The sequence below is a fragment of the Bidens hawaiensis genome, unplaced genomic scaffold (genome assembly GCF_021521415.1).
Source record: "Bidens hawaiensis isolate Kalapana, Puna unplaced genomic scaffold, B.hawaiensis_p1.1 tig00030835_1, whole genome shotgun sequence".
NCBI lineage: Eukaryota > Viridiplantae > Streptophyta > Magnoliopsida > Asterales > Asteraceae > Bidens > Bidens hawaiensis.
This window is the reverse complement of record NW_027495166.1, coordinates 64,853-80,460: the sequence shown is the minus strand read 5'-3', so window position 1 is coordinate 80,460 and position 15,608 is coordinate 64,853. Positions and strand designations below refer to the sequence as shown.

Genomic DNA, 15,608 nt, shown 5'->3' with positions numbered 1-15,608 from the left:
GAAGTGTTGTGAACATATCCTAGACTCCTAGAGTAGAGGTTTTATGAATTATTAGTACAATTTATGGGCTTTTGATATGTGTTAACTGGATGTTTGCCCTATATAACTGTTTTGAGTCACAAATGAATTGATACTTGATAGTGTAACTTTATTCATTGAACACCACCATTTAACCTTTTGTTCATGTCATTATTGGCCAAAATTTTAATAAACAACTAATGTTTCCAAACAAAGAAATCACATTTTGTTTATTATTGTTACCTTGAATCTTAGATGATTTGATATATGGATTCAGCTAAGACCATCCGTAGTGTCCCTCCGTTATGGCGTTTTGGCTCCGAAACGCTGGGTACCCCCCTTTTTCCTTCGGTGTTTTTGAAGAAACGTTCCCCACAAAACGCTATCATGACACACATTTTGATAAAATTGTGTGAGGGAGATAGATGAGAATAGATGTAATTATTGTAGGAGAGTTGTGGCGTTTTGCCCACTACGTCACTTTTTACAAAACTCTCAATTGATGACGGGATGTCACATGGCGCAAAATGTCTAAGGATGAGGCGTTTTGACTACAAATAATCTAATAGAAATATAAGTAATAACAAATCAAAATCTAATCAATTTGCAGGTTGCCTTTTTGTTATTGGTGGCCACCATGTTGTATAAAGTATAAACCATTGTATATAATAACAAAGTGTGTTTATTTTTTTAATGAGTTTTCAAAACCTTTTATATAATCAAGATTAAGAATTCAGGAGTAACAGTTTCATACGGGGGACGGGGCACCGTATGAAGGAGATCCATCACGCGTAATGGCACCACTCAACACCGCCGCCGGTGGGCTATCACGCGCGTGATGGCAATGTTGCGTGATGGCCATCACGCAAGTGATGGTGGGGTTCTCGAGGAAAAAATGACCGTTGCGAGATGGGGGGAAAGAAGGGTGACCACCGGAAAAAATGGGGGAAAGAAGGAGGAAGGCTGCTACGTTTTGTTATTATTATTGTATTATATTTTAAATACAATTTACACATTTAACTCCTTAACTTTCACATTTCTTTTAAACAGAATTTAGAATAATTTACGAATTAAACCTTGAACTTTTGAGTGCTATAAAAAATATATAAAAGTCGGCTAAGTTGGAGGAAACGTGACGAGTCCTATATCAACCATTTTTTTGTCGGTTTTTATTTATTTATTTATCTTTGTAACATTTAATCTTGAAAACAAAAAAAATTCATCACGCACCACCACATCACACCACCACCCCTAGTAAAAAACCATCACATATGATGGATTTGAGGTTGGTGATGTGACACCATTTGATTGGGTGGGGTGTGTGATGAGTGATGCCTCCACATCCACCACCCCTCCCCCCACCCCCTACGGTCACAACCTCTTTTATAATACAACTTTTTCATATAGTTTACCAACCGAATATGTGTCATTTTAAATCTGTTGTTTTATCATGCGCTATACAATTGCCAATACTGTTCTAATCGTTTACTAATTTATTTTTCCGGTTTACCGTCGCTAACCTATAAACCCAACATACATCGACCGAATTCATGTCGCTTTAATCACAATAATCTAATCACAAGATATACAATTGTTAATACTGTTTTGTGTGTCTAGAAAAAACCCACGAAACTAAAATAAAAGTCCTTTTAACATAACAATAACAATATATTACACTTAAAACCCCCTTAAAATCTTAAAACGGGTGCACATTCTTACTTAACCCGCCATTAACATTCGTAAAAAACCCCATTAACCCCGGGCGATAGGGCAAATACGACCTTTTACGTTCTTCCTCCGTCTGCCCTCCTTTCTGCTTCAAGTACACCTCATGCGCCGACGCCTTTGACTTTTTCTTAACCACCTTTTCCGCCACACCTTTACTTTTCCCGTCAGACGTCGTCGCCTCTAAAAACACAAAGGCGTCACGGCCGTCACTATTACTCCGATTCATCTCGTTGTTTCTAAACCTCCATAGCTTTGAGAATCCAGTGGAGTTGCTCTTAATATTATTATTATTATTATTATTATTATTGGATTCCTTTGGTAACGCCGTTACAGTACCGTTAGTTGACGGAGATTGCCGTGGTGACTCGATGAAGACGTTATCCACCGGTAAACGGTGTCGTTTAACGTCGTCGGAATCAACGTTTAAGTTTAATAATAAACTTTGATCGAATAACGGAAACACCTTACGGATCTGACCGTCGCCTGACACGTCAGCATCCAGTGACTCTGTATTGTTATTATTATTAATAATATTATTATCACCTACATACATAAACGTAAAGTCATCGTCCACGTCATCATCAACATCATCCGTACTGTTATTGTGATTATAGTCGGTCTTATTGACATTGAAGCTGACGTCATCATCTTCAGCTTCTTGTTGTTGATTATTATCGTCGGTCTTATTGATAACGAAGCTGACGTCATCATCGTCTTCAGCACCTTGTGGATTATTATTATTATTATTATTATTATTATTATCGTCGATATTGACATTGAAGCTGACGTCAGCAACTTCTTCAGCATCTTCTTGTTGCTTATCGTTATCGTGATTATCGTCGGTCTTATTGACATTGAAGCTGACGTCATCGTCATCATCATCATCAGCTGCCGGTTGATGAGAATGATTACTGTGGATCTGAATATGATTGAAACGGAAGGTGACGTCATCATCGTCTTGTTGTGGATTGAAACGGAAGGTGACGTCATCATCATCAGCTGGATCTGGATTAACAGGAGGCTCAAAAGAAGAAGAAGAAGAAGAAGATGACGTAATTGATTGATTAAGCTCCATTTGGTGTGCACGCAAAATGAATGAAATGAAATTTGTTGCAGAATGTAGTATTATTATTATTATTAATTTATATTATTATGATGATATATTATGTTTGTGTAGATGGAGAAGTGTAAGATATTATGATTATGAAAGCGTGTTGAGAATATAGAAGATAGATGGTGACGCGGGTTATAAAGAGGAAGAGGGGTGAATTAGTCAAACAAACCTTACTCTACTTTTTTTATTATTTTTTTTAGAGTTTTCAAATTATTTATCCTATAGTTACCAATATTCTTTTTTCTAGTTTGGAGAGTGGTGTGGTGTGGTGTGGTGTGGTGTGGTTATTTTGAATTGAATGTTACTTCATCTAATTTTTATACACAATTTCTCTACTTCAATAAGAAGATTCTTTTGATAACCCGGTTTTTAAATCCTACCTAGCATATATTTGTGGCTTATATAATTATCTAACGAGTACACTGTGGTTTTGGTCTCTACGGTTTTAATTCAATAATTTTAAATTTGTGTTTTTTGTTAATGTGGTTTCATTTCACTTGTAATTACACATGACCCCATTAATTCTGGTCATTAAACCCACCCGCGTTGTAAGTGGCACGCCCATGAGTTTAACGACCAGACTTAACATGGTCGGGTGTAATTGCAAGTGAAATGAAACCACGTGGACGAAAATCACAAATTTAAAACTATTAGACTAAAACCGCATATTTGAACAATCCGTAAAGACGAAAACCACAGTTTAGTTTACACAATAGAAAAGAAACATGGGAACTATGAGGTTAAGTACTAAATGGGATTTTGTAAGTGCAAGTGGGTACCCGATGGTGTTCTCTAAATGGGTACCCGATGCTCATCTTTTGGTTCACTCTTTCTGCCGCAACCTCTAGAGTGGATCTCCGGTTCTCCTACCTTGTCCCGAGCCCTCTCCCGCTCTATCGATAATTTCCTCTTCATCTTACATCCTCACATCCTAAACATGCCCTCTCAAAAAAACTATTTTAATATTTACATTATTTAATCTCGTTTACTTAAAAAAAATACTCATCGAAAACGAAAATCACTCCTTTTGTTCATTGTAATCACCATAAAAATTGTTTATTACATCGAAATTCAAAAATCATTATAAAGTATTCAATTATTTAGTTAACTAAAAGTACCACATGTTTTGTATTAAACATAAAGATTAAACACCTAATCATTATTATATTATTATTTGTAACTTTGTTTCAAATGATGCCAAACTAAATATTTAAGTGGCGATTGAGCGTGTTGGATTTGACAATAATTATATTTATTTATTAGAAACACAAATTTCTTGGAACTTGATTGACCCAATTGACTAATGACTTCGTCCTTCGCTAATTACTCAAATCGGTTGATTAAAAGCTTGAATCGTGCCAAGGTTAAACTCGAATATAAACTCAAGCATAAATTAAACTAGGGATTGCATTATTGCAATGAGACATGTTTCAAGTTTGGAACAAGTATAAGTAATCCAAATTTCATACTCGATTGTAAAACTCTGTCACATATCTGACCCAATATATGTCGGTTAGCGGATTACTAATTATTTGTCAAGTATTGATATGTTTGGTACTTTGTTAAGAATACATGTTGGGATTCCTATGTACATTTCTTAGCATTCTAAAATTCATATAATGTGATTAACCAAGGTAATTAGAAAATATAAAAAGTAAAAGGTTATGGATTGGATTGCTCTATCTATATATTTATATGAAAAATAAAATAAAACAAAACAAAAACAAATTAAAATAACATGGTGACGGGTATGATAGGATAATCAGATATGTATGTTTTCGGTAATCGGAGTTCGGACCACATATCATCTAATATCATGTCTGTCTCAAGCCTGCTAACGTTTTTAAAACTAATCTGATATTCGATTTTCCAGCTAAAAGTAATGTCCAACACAACGAGGTTAAAGAGAGAATCTCCTGTACTATCCATTTTAAAATTGTTTTTTTAGCAATTTGCAAACTTTAATATATACATTCCTTTGCTAATATATTTAAATACACATGTCATAAAATATACTTCAAATCTTGTTATTTAGTATTTCGACACTTTCTCAAAAGAATCTAGTTATTATTATATAATCAGTTTTGTATCCCTTTTGGATTACTTTATAATTTCATACAAATTATGTATATGAAATATCAACTATGCATACATATCTATGGTAGTATTTTATTGGCCATGTGGAAACTGGAATGCATGTTTATTGGCAATTTGCCATATGTCATTTTTTTAGGATAAAAGCAAAAATAAAAATAATACAATAATCGACCGTTTATGGTTTTTTTAGGATCATTCAACCTAAACATCATCACCACCACCAACTGACTCATCATCACTTGAGCACCGCCAACCGATTCCGACGATGGTTTTATGGTTTCGTCGACCTCAATAATTTGGGGTTTTTACCTGTTCCTAAATATCTTATCTAAGGTTACAAAGATGTTTGAGACAAAAATGTTGAGTTTTCTTAAAAAAATGTTGAGTTTTCCGTTAAAAAAATGTTTCTCCGGCGACCTGCAACTAACGCCGCTAAAAATTTTGTTAGTCTTCGACCATTGGGGAGAATAAAAAGTGAGATTGTTCTCAACTAATTCGTTAGTTAAAACCGACAACGACCATAAATGATACTATACTCCTAAAATAAAAAATAAAAATAAGTTGCCAAAGTGATTTTTGACATGTTTTTGTATTGGACTTACTATAAACGAGGCTAGTTCAAATTTAAATAAAATTAATTTTGAAAAAAAAAGATAAACGAGGACAAGTCTTTGTTTGGTGGCTGACCGGCTTTTCCCCAACGCCCCTTAATTTTCATATTAAAAAGATTATTAAACTTGCTTTATAATATGAAACTCACAATAAAACTAGCAAGTAACATTTTAAAATAATATACATGCATCTCAAAATCGGTTCTAAAAATTAACAAATACATTTGGATTTATGAGATTTCATCGTGAGACTTTGACACTTCTGAGCCCATGCTCAACAAACATCTCTTTAAACTCGAGTTTGATTACAGCCTACCCTTCAATAATATTACATAAGATATGCCTTCTTAATATCTAGTCGTACCAGTAGTTAAATTAATCATGAATATCAAGCTAGGAACAGACTTGGTGATCGAGGAAGAATTTTATTGGTGTTGGATGCTTATAAAGAATTTTAGTGGCAACATGTTGATACCTATGACGGGTCCAAATTGACAAACTACTTGATAATAAATCAAAGTTAGAAAACATTTATATTTAGATAAGTAGCAAATTAGTAACGTAAAGCTTTACTCTCTTGCGTAGACATCATGGAATATAAAAAAGGAGTCAATATCGACAAAATATTCATTTGACAAACCAATTTTTAAATGTCCATCATAAAACTTGTTGATCCGATCACATTTTAATCATTATTAAACGAGTTTTTTAATCAACTAGATTACGGCACATGTCATAACCCCGTCTAGTCGCTAGTTAAAAAAACCGGAGCCGATATATTATTTTGGTGTCCCAGGATATGTATTTTGACTTACGACGATAATTATTTTGGATTTCGACGGGATTTTTTGGACATGTGCGTGAATCTAGGTGATTAAAAATATGAACATTTTGGAAATTAGTTGGTCAAACAGACATTTTGTCGATATTGACCGGTCAAATAGACATTCTTGTTCAAGTCCTCGAGCTACAGCAAAATTCTTGATTGATTATGGAGACCGGTGATTATTAATGAAGGCGTTACTTTAACTTTACTTTAAAGAAAAATAAGTTGCTTCAAGTGATTATCACATGTTTTAAATTGGATTAATTATAACGATAACGATATTGTTGGTTAGTGCATTTAGAAATAGAAAATAAAAAAATAAAAATAAAACTTTAGGACAAAGCATTGGTGGGTGCTTTTCCTCGAAGTCTTTTAACATCTTAAATGATTGTTAAACTTGATTTGTAATATTACAAACTCATAAAAGTAGCAAGTATTTTAGTTGACACATATAAAACATGAAACAACTTACAAATAATATTTGGAACGGTAAATCAAACTTAATATGATATTTAAGTTTGTAATCAACATACATTTCTTCAAACGTAAGTTTGATGCGAGCCTCCCCTTGAATGATAACTGTTATCATATATGATATATCGATACGTAGTTGTATCAAGGCTGAAATATATTATGATCATGGACTAAGGACAAACTTTGGTGATTGAGGACATTTCATGAATATTGATTTACGTAGTATTCGAGCTTAATTCGTTTAACTTAAGATGTTCAAATAAACTATGAGTCTAAGATATCATAAAAAACACATCTAGATTTTACTATTTAAATAAGGAAATTTTGATTTTAATAATAAAAACTATCAATTACTAGCTAATATTAATCTTTACCGACAATCTAATTAGTAAAAATCTCAACTTTCAATTTTTTTACCAATAGCAATTACAGTCTAACTGATTATTAACTCCATCTATTTTTTTAACGTGACGTGTGATGTTATTATTTTGTCTAAAGTAATCAATTTTAATGAACAATTTCATGTGTATACAATGCTCTGTATTTGCTTATTCTTTTAAATTATTTCAAATACTTTTTAATCTCATCTCACTCTCTTTAATACCACGGCACATCTTGTGAGTAATAAAAATATATTTAAAACATAAATATAAAAAATAGTTATAGTAAAAATTACTTTAGTAGTTTAGTATCTTGTTGTGTGCCACGATGGCACCACTGCCACCACACCCATGTTTCCATAACTTCACCTCAATGCCAAGCAATGCAACTATTTTATGTTTTTTGTATTTGTTTAGATTGATAATTTATTATCTTTGTAGTGGCCTAGTGGGTAGTTAATTAAGTAGTGGGTTGGTTATGTATCTTGGCTATATAAGCCACTAGTTCTTATGTGTTAGGATTATGAATGAAATATTTTGATTTGATAAATCAAAGTCTCTTCCAAAAATCTATGAATTATATTCTGATTTCCGTCTATTTTCTTTAGACCATTTAATTAACGAACACGGTTCTTAACATATCTCCTACCAATTCGGTTTTATTTCATCAAATCTAGCGTACGCTGGTATAAAATTAAATTTATTTTGTTTCAATTCTACTATGGGCCAAAGCTGCTATATTACTGGACTATTTCATTTCATGGTAGACTTGTGGGCTTTGTCATTAGACTGTTATATTATTGGGCCTCTACATATATGGTTCTATAATCTGTACTTCTATATTCTTTTGTTTTTATCATAACAAATTTCTGTCAAGTGTCAAACCAACTATTTTTTGTTATTTTCATATCATGTAATGATCTCATATTATATTCTTAAAAACTTTTTCAACATCTTCCTTAATACAAAACTATATCATATGCCTTAACACCATTAATCCCAAATATCCCAAAATGTTTCTCAAACTCATACCCCATTTTCTCATCAAACAAATCAAACAAAAACACCTCAACACCAATCCCCGGTCTTTTCGGAGTACCAACGTTATTCAAACTCCTTCTGACCACATTCCCATTATAAACCAATGCATTCTCACCATTTGCGGCCTCACCACCCGCCGTGGGCCACCCTGTCTCAGTCACCATTACTCGTATCCCAACGTACCCTTCTCTCTCCATCACAAATATAAAAGCGTCGATAGTTTGATCAAATAAGTTATCATAAACCAAATTTTGGTCACACATTACACTTCCCGGTCTTAACAAAGCGGAGTCTAACGACACGAACTGTTTATTATTAATGTAACTAAAATAAGGGTAGATATTGACCATTAAAGGTGATGACGTGTCGTGAAGGAATTGGAGGAACCGAGTCAAAACGGGTCGGATATTGGGTCAAAAACTGAATGTGAAGGCGGGTAAGAGTTTGTTAAAATAGAAGCGGGTTGAGCGGATGATATTTTTATTTTTTCGGATATGTTAAGGTTTTGTAACGCTTGGTGAATATTAATAATGGCGGGGACCACATGAGGAGTGTAAAATGGGTCTTTTAAGAATACTTCATTTCCAACAACTAAGTATCGAATTTGGTCGGGTGACACGTGGGCGAATATGTTGGATTGAAGCCAATCTTGAGTGGTGGTGGTGGTGCCGGCGGCGATGGATGGGAGTTCTTCATTGGGGACTCCGATAGCAAGTTGGATTCCGGTTCCAGAGAATGGTTGTAAGGATTCTGGATCCGGGTTGAATAGTCGTATGGTTGATATTCCGTTGGTGGTTATAATGTTGATCGCGTCTGTTGGTGGTGGAAGGTTGTTAGCGACCCGACCGTAGCAAATTCCGATGGGCACAGCAACTGGAAGAAATAAAGAATCATATTACAAGCAAACTAAGTGAAAAAAAGGCTTGCAGCGTAATTTGTTGTTCGTTTGTCTTCTATGCCAACGTAAATACTACTCTTTTTTGTCAGACACTTCTCATTTGATAAAAAAAATATAGCATAAAATATGTAAAATTTTAATGCTAATAATATCATAAAATATCATAATATATCACGTCTAACTTTATACTATACTATCTAAAATAAATATATATGCAACACACATTTGTAGTGAAATTTATATTGAAGAAATTTGAAGATCCTAACATATTTTATTTATTTATATACAACTAGACTAGTGATAAAGAATTTTCTTTAAAATAGGTTACAGTAATATTTATGGGTTGAAAGTAGAAATTATTGAACCTAAAATGTAAAAGAATAAGCTAACAAGAGCTATAGTAAAGTTAAATTTTAAAAGAGAACAATAATGGTGTCACTCGTTAGATGATATATATTTATCTGGTTATAAACTAGACGCAAGGAGAGATCGATTACCTGAAAAGTAAAAGAATATGAGGAAGGTGTATAGAAAGATGAAACAAAGATGTATTGTTATTGTGTAGTTCATTATTATTAGCTAGAGTTTATGTTGGTAGATGTTAGGTTGTTTTTAGGTGTTTGCATTGTATTATAAGGGTGAGTTCATGTTAACCAAATTGATTAAAAACATAATGGGGCAATTTATATTTTTAAGAACCAATTTAATATTATTAAAAAGCTTTTCTAAAAAAGGTTTTGTATAGTTTGGTCACAATATTCAAATGGGACTCTATATATTATTTGGTTTATTTTAGTTGATAATTTATTATTTTTTAATGAGATTACATGATTTATTAATTAGTATTTCGCTTCACCAATTTAAATTATAGAAATTAATTGTAAAAGATAGGTATGATGTAACAATATGTGGAAGTTTGTTGATGTAAAAAATGAGTGTTCTTTTATAAAGTTTGAGAATATGATTTAGAGCTTATGTGATAGTTTGCGGATGTTTGTTACTGTGAGTTGTGTAACGATATATATTTTTAAAGTAAACCAAACAAAATCATTTGAACATATTTTTAACAAAGATAAGTGATACACTCTTGAAGTCTTGTTTGAGCAAATCTTCTAAAATAATCCTTTTCCTATATCAAAAGCAAAGAATAATTTAAGATGGTCACATTGCTTCAATGTGTCTCTTTGCCTTTTACTTTGTAACTATGCATTATTATTTATTAATATAGCCTTTTCAATGGCACCCTTTTATGTCAAATTATTTCGCTTGTAATTAAATTAAAAAAAAAAAGAAATAATAATAGTAAGCCACATTTTCGGCTTTCATTAAACTTAAATATATTACAAATACACATATAATCTACTCTATAGTCCATAGCAATATTTGAACTCTTGACCTCTAGATAAATATCATATTATAGCACATCAAAATACCATCGATTTACTCAAATGACAATTAAGGTCTAATATTTGCTTTAAATATTTTGGTTTATGCCCAGGGTTGAGGCGTAGTGAGGCCAGGGGTGGCCCAACCCTCTGTTTTCGCGCAATTGTGTAAATTTAGCCGTTTTTCGTCCGAAAATTTTTATACATAGTGTAAATTTACACGTTTTTGGCCAAAATTTTGCCCGCCCCCACACCCCCTCGTGTATGATTTTTAAAAAATACATTTTGAGTCCCTTCCCTCAACGTTCTTGTCCAAAAAAAGTTATGTCCAAGTTTCGTCACTCTTTATGTCTATCACGTTTGCAACTAAAATAATTATTCCAATTGCGACCCACATTCGATGTACAATTGATTGTAAAACACAATCAGTATAAATATCTAATATGTTCCAACATACATGAATTTGGCAAGGATCTAAGTTACAATACCGATTAATGAAATTTACTTTGATCGAGTTTTGATATCAGATCAGGTCTATACTAAATAAATTAGCTTGTGTAACATATTTGTTGTTAGATATTGTTGTATCATTGTTATTAACACTATATATTCTTACTTTAAAATATTTATTTTGTTCTACATAAATCATGAAGAATTATGGAATCATTATAAAACTCCTACTAAGTAACTAAGAGGCATAAAAGAATATATGTTTGCCCAACTCGTTAGTAAAGCAAAAGTCACTTATCTAAGATTCAAAAACCCTTCAACACCCCTCTTAACCAAACCAACACATCCATTTTAACTAAAACCACTAAACCAACATCTTCCTTGCACATTCTTTCTTTACATTCTTTACAAAAATGACTGAACAAATGCCGGTTGTGTACCCGGTAACCAACACTCTTCCACCCACAACCGGCTCATCAAACGGATCATACGGGTCGGTTTTCATAGTCCTAGCCGTGATCATAGCCGTGTCCACATTCGCTTGCTTTCTTGGGCGGCTTTGTAACAAGCGTCAAGAGGTCACTAGACCGTCTGCTCAAAACATTTCACGAAAGGAGAAAGATGCAAATCGTAACACCAATGTCGTTCAAAATAAAGACGGGGACATTGAATTTGGGTACGATAAGAGGTTTGCTAGTTCCAAAGTGGCTAACACCAACGAACCAACCATGGCTCGTCCTGATACCTTTGGGGAACCAAGCATGGCACGTCCTAACTCGTTTAATGAACCGTCTGTTGGTCAACCAAACACATTTCACAAAACGAACAAGGTGCAACCTAGCTTGCCTAATGAACCGTCTATGGGTAGGCCTAACTCGTTCCGTGAACCAACAATGGGTCAATCAAACTCATTTAACAACGGTGAATCTCAAGGTCGTCATGTGAGGTTTGGTGGGGACCAAGATAACGAAATTAACTTCAAGATTCGCACCCGCCCAAATCGTTACTAAAGGTGCCAATAAAAGTTTTCATAGCTTGTTTGTGTTTGTCTTATAATACATATTGAGAAGTGTTCCAAAGTTGTGAAGTGAAAGTGTGGAAGATAAATAGTTTTCTTTGTATGTCAAAGTTTTCTGAATATATATAGCTTGATGTATGTATCATGTATGTGTATAAAAACATGCAAGTATATGATTGCCTTTTTATAAAGGATAATGTTTGTTTTCCTTGAAGTTTTCTGAATATATATGGCTTGATGTATCGCTATTTAAGTATATGGCATGCTGCACTTAGAGTGTAATTGTATATTTGTACAGGATTGAGCAATAATTGAACCGTTACCGGAAATCAAAAACAACGAAATTGAACTGAAATTAACCGATAACCGAATTAATCGAAAACGGTTATCAGTTATTTTGTGTACCTGAAGAAACACTAAGTGAACCCCGGACAGATTATAGATAATCTGGGGGTTAAGTAATGTTTCCCACGGATGAGATCTAGCTGAGAAGGTTGTTCTTCAGGAGACCTGCAAAACAGACACCGTAAGCTCGTCACTGAGAAGGGGGGGGGGGGGTTCCTCCTTGTGACCACCCTCCGGCGTGAGAATCAGACTAGATTGCTCTGAATATAAGAGTATATTAAGAGATTGCTAGATAAGATCGATATATCAGATGATCTCCTTACCATTCCAAGGTGTTGGAGTATTTATAGCCGAATGTAGGTTTCCAAGCAGGTACAGCCGGCTGAATAGTATTCCTGTTCTACCAACAGTGGACGTACGCACAGGCCATGCTGGTTGGTGGATAGGTTATGGCCAACAGTAATAAGGTCGGTTGTATACTGTTCCTTTACTGCCAGCTACGCACTGTTCCACCAACTGTAGGCTGCGCACGTCTCCTCGTAAGGGTTGGTGAGTAGGCAGCGGCTAATAGTGACAAACAGTACTAGAGGATGCTCCTCCTCGTATTGTTGTCGGTGAGCTGTCACCCTGTGATTAGTTCATGGGCTGCTCTGGTCAAACTGTCTGTTCCGTCCATACCTTAGTAGGTATAGTACGAAAGACCTTCCAGAAGCATACGGACTGGCTCATTTAGGCGGGAGTGTTCCCGCCTTGCTCATTCCTTCATGTGACAACTGAAGTAACGAATGCCTTGTGCGTGTAGCCTTGCTGTTAGTGCGGGTAGCCTTCCCTGATGGCTTGTATCCGCAGCTGCGGGAACAGGCGGGGTACTTCACCATTGGGAGGCTTTCCCTGCGGGTACAGCTGGCGTACTGCGCGTAAGGTTCTTTGAGCATGGTGGGTCCTGCTGGAGCAGTTGGTCATCGCGCAGACGTCCCTGTTCAAGGTGAGTCTTGCGGGTCCAACTGGGCTCTGCTGGGACCTACCTCTTCAGTACCCTTGATTAACCAAAATTAACCAAACTGAACCGAGTTATTCATATTATCATATAATTCAAGCTTTTATACCTCTATTTCATATTTTATACCACCACTTCATGTATTTATACCACTCAAATTTCATGTATTTATATCTTCATTACACATATTTATACATTCATTTCATGTATTTATGCATCTATTTCATGTATTTCTAAACAAAAAGGTTCAATCCAAAATTTGATTTTGGTTATTAACCGAATTGGACCAAAAACCAAAAAACTAATCGAATAAACCAATCTGAATAACCAAAAACCAATTGCTTAATTGGGGAGGCTATTAATTATCAAACCGAACCATGCACACTGTGTAATAGATCTCTCATAAATTATTGCTTATAAATAGCCTTGTAAATAACTTGTAATATTATTAAGCTATTTCATTTAAGAGTTTTGATTAAATAAAATACGTGTGTGATTTTATTATTTTTGGTTAATAATTTATGAAACTAAAAAATATATATATACATGGACAAGAGTTGCCCCAGCCCGATTCGATTCATAATGCAATTTAGCAATTTTAATATGTATAAATGGCATTTTTACTATTTTTAAGGATGTTCGACATCCCCAATTAAAACAAAATTGTAACAATCTCGAGCTTAAATTTCAGCTCAGTTTAAAATTCAAGCCGAGCCAAGATGACTAAGTTTAAAGTTTGATTTAAGTTCGCCCTGACTCAACTTGACACGTGAACAACCAACTTAGTGATTTAGACGTCTATACCATAGCTAAAGTTGTGAATTAGTGGTTTAATAGTCGTGTATCGCTTGTTAAATAGTCATGCATAAGTTGTTAACCGTTGTGTTTTAGTAGGTGAGCAACTACATTACGTTTAGAGGAACAAATATTGTTGTTTTTGGATTAATGTATGCGTACATAACATAACTTTTCATAAATTTATGTATCATTGGATTAATATATGCGTACATAACATGACTTTTCATAAATTTATGTATCATGTTAATGGATTTGGGTGAGTCGTGGTGTTAATAAATAAGGAGCGTGTTGATGTTCCTTTTGATCCAGGTGGCTTGGGTTCGAAGACAAAACTCGAGTACGAGTTTTTTCCGAAGACGAGGAGTATGATGCAGGAGCATCTCCATATTTAAATTCTGATTTTTATTATCTTTTAATATTTTGTGTTTATCTTGTTTCCAAGTTTATCTCACTTTATTTTAGTATAAGTTAGGGATGAAGGTTATGTATTATTCAGTTTTTGATTAAGTTTATATAAAAAAACATTGTTCTTAGAACCTATGGTTCAATTTATCGGTCTTTGATTAACTAAAGTGTCATAAGCCATTTGAATGCTTCCGTTCCAACATTAGGATTACCATAACACCGTATTTGTATCTTATTCATCACATTTACATATTTCTGGGTCACATAGCAATTTAATGCATGTTTAAAACCTATATAACATAATGATACAAATATTTGACGCATATTTATATTCAAGAAAATAAGGATATTTACTTGTAAAATGAGTAAACTCTAAAATTTATAAAATGTAAAGAAATAAAGAAGATAAAAAGTATAGCAACAAATTGATCTATTAATAGTTTCAAATAAAAAATTATTAATATTTATTTCTTTAAATAAAAATGTGAAAACCTCACTCAGGTATGGGAACTTCATTTAACAAATGATTTCCTTTTCTACACTTACTACTAGTGATGAGATCAGTATCGTACTTATATCATACCACAAAACATCAATATCGAAAACAAGTGAAAGCATATAACGAATACGATACCGATCGAACTGAAAATACCAAACAAGCCAAAACTCTGCTCAACTTCCGTTGTGAAGTGTGAACTAATGCGTACATTTTGCGAGGTTAACAAGCTTTAATCGAGGCTTAGGGACCAACTCGAGCTTGAAAAAGCTCGGCTTATTTCAAGTTTTTTGTCGATCCATTCCCAATTTGCTTGCAAACGGCTTGGCTCGTTTGCGGTTTGCAACCACGAGTGAAGATAGGAAGACATTGGCAATCTTTGACTTGTTACATTAGTCAACAAAACATATGGGCATACGAGGAACACAAGTAACACGTGGGAAGCAACTAATGAATGCTTAAACCAACTCATTCGGCACGCTGACACTTTTGCAACACCGACCAGTCACACAAAATGTTATGTTCAC

The 15,608-nt window shown here is 34.0% G+C and overlaps 1 pseudogene across 1 annotated transcript; it reads right to left on the bottom strand.

Moving 5' to 3' along the window:
* Positions 1 to 8,207: 8,207 nt before the first annotated feature.
* LOC143581222 (glucan endo-1,3-beta-glucosidase-like) lies at positions 8,208 to 9,764 on the bottom strand (annotated as a pseudogene). Its single transcript, XR_013143795.1, has 2 exons — positions 9,685 to 9,764; positions 8,208 to 9,162 (listed from the first exon to the last, which is right to left on the bottom strand). The product of XR_013143795.1 is annotated as a glucan endo-1,3-beta-glucosidase-like (transcript).
* Positions 9,765 to 15,608: the final 5,844 nt, after the last annotated feature.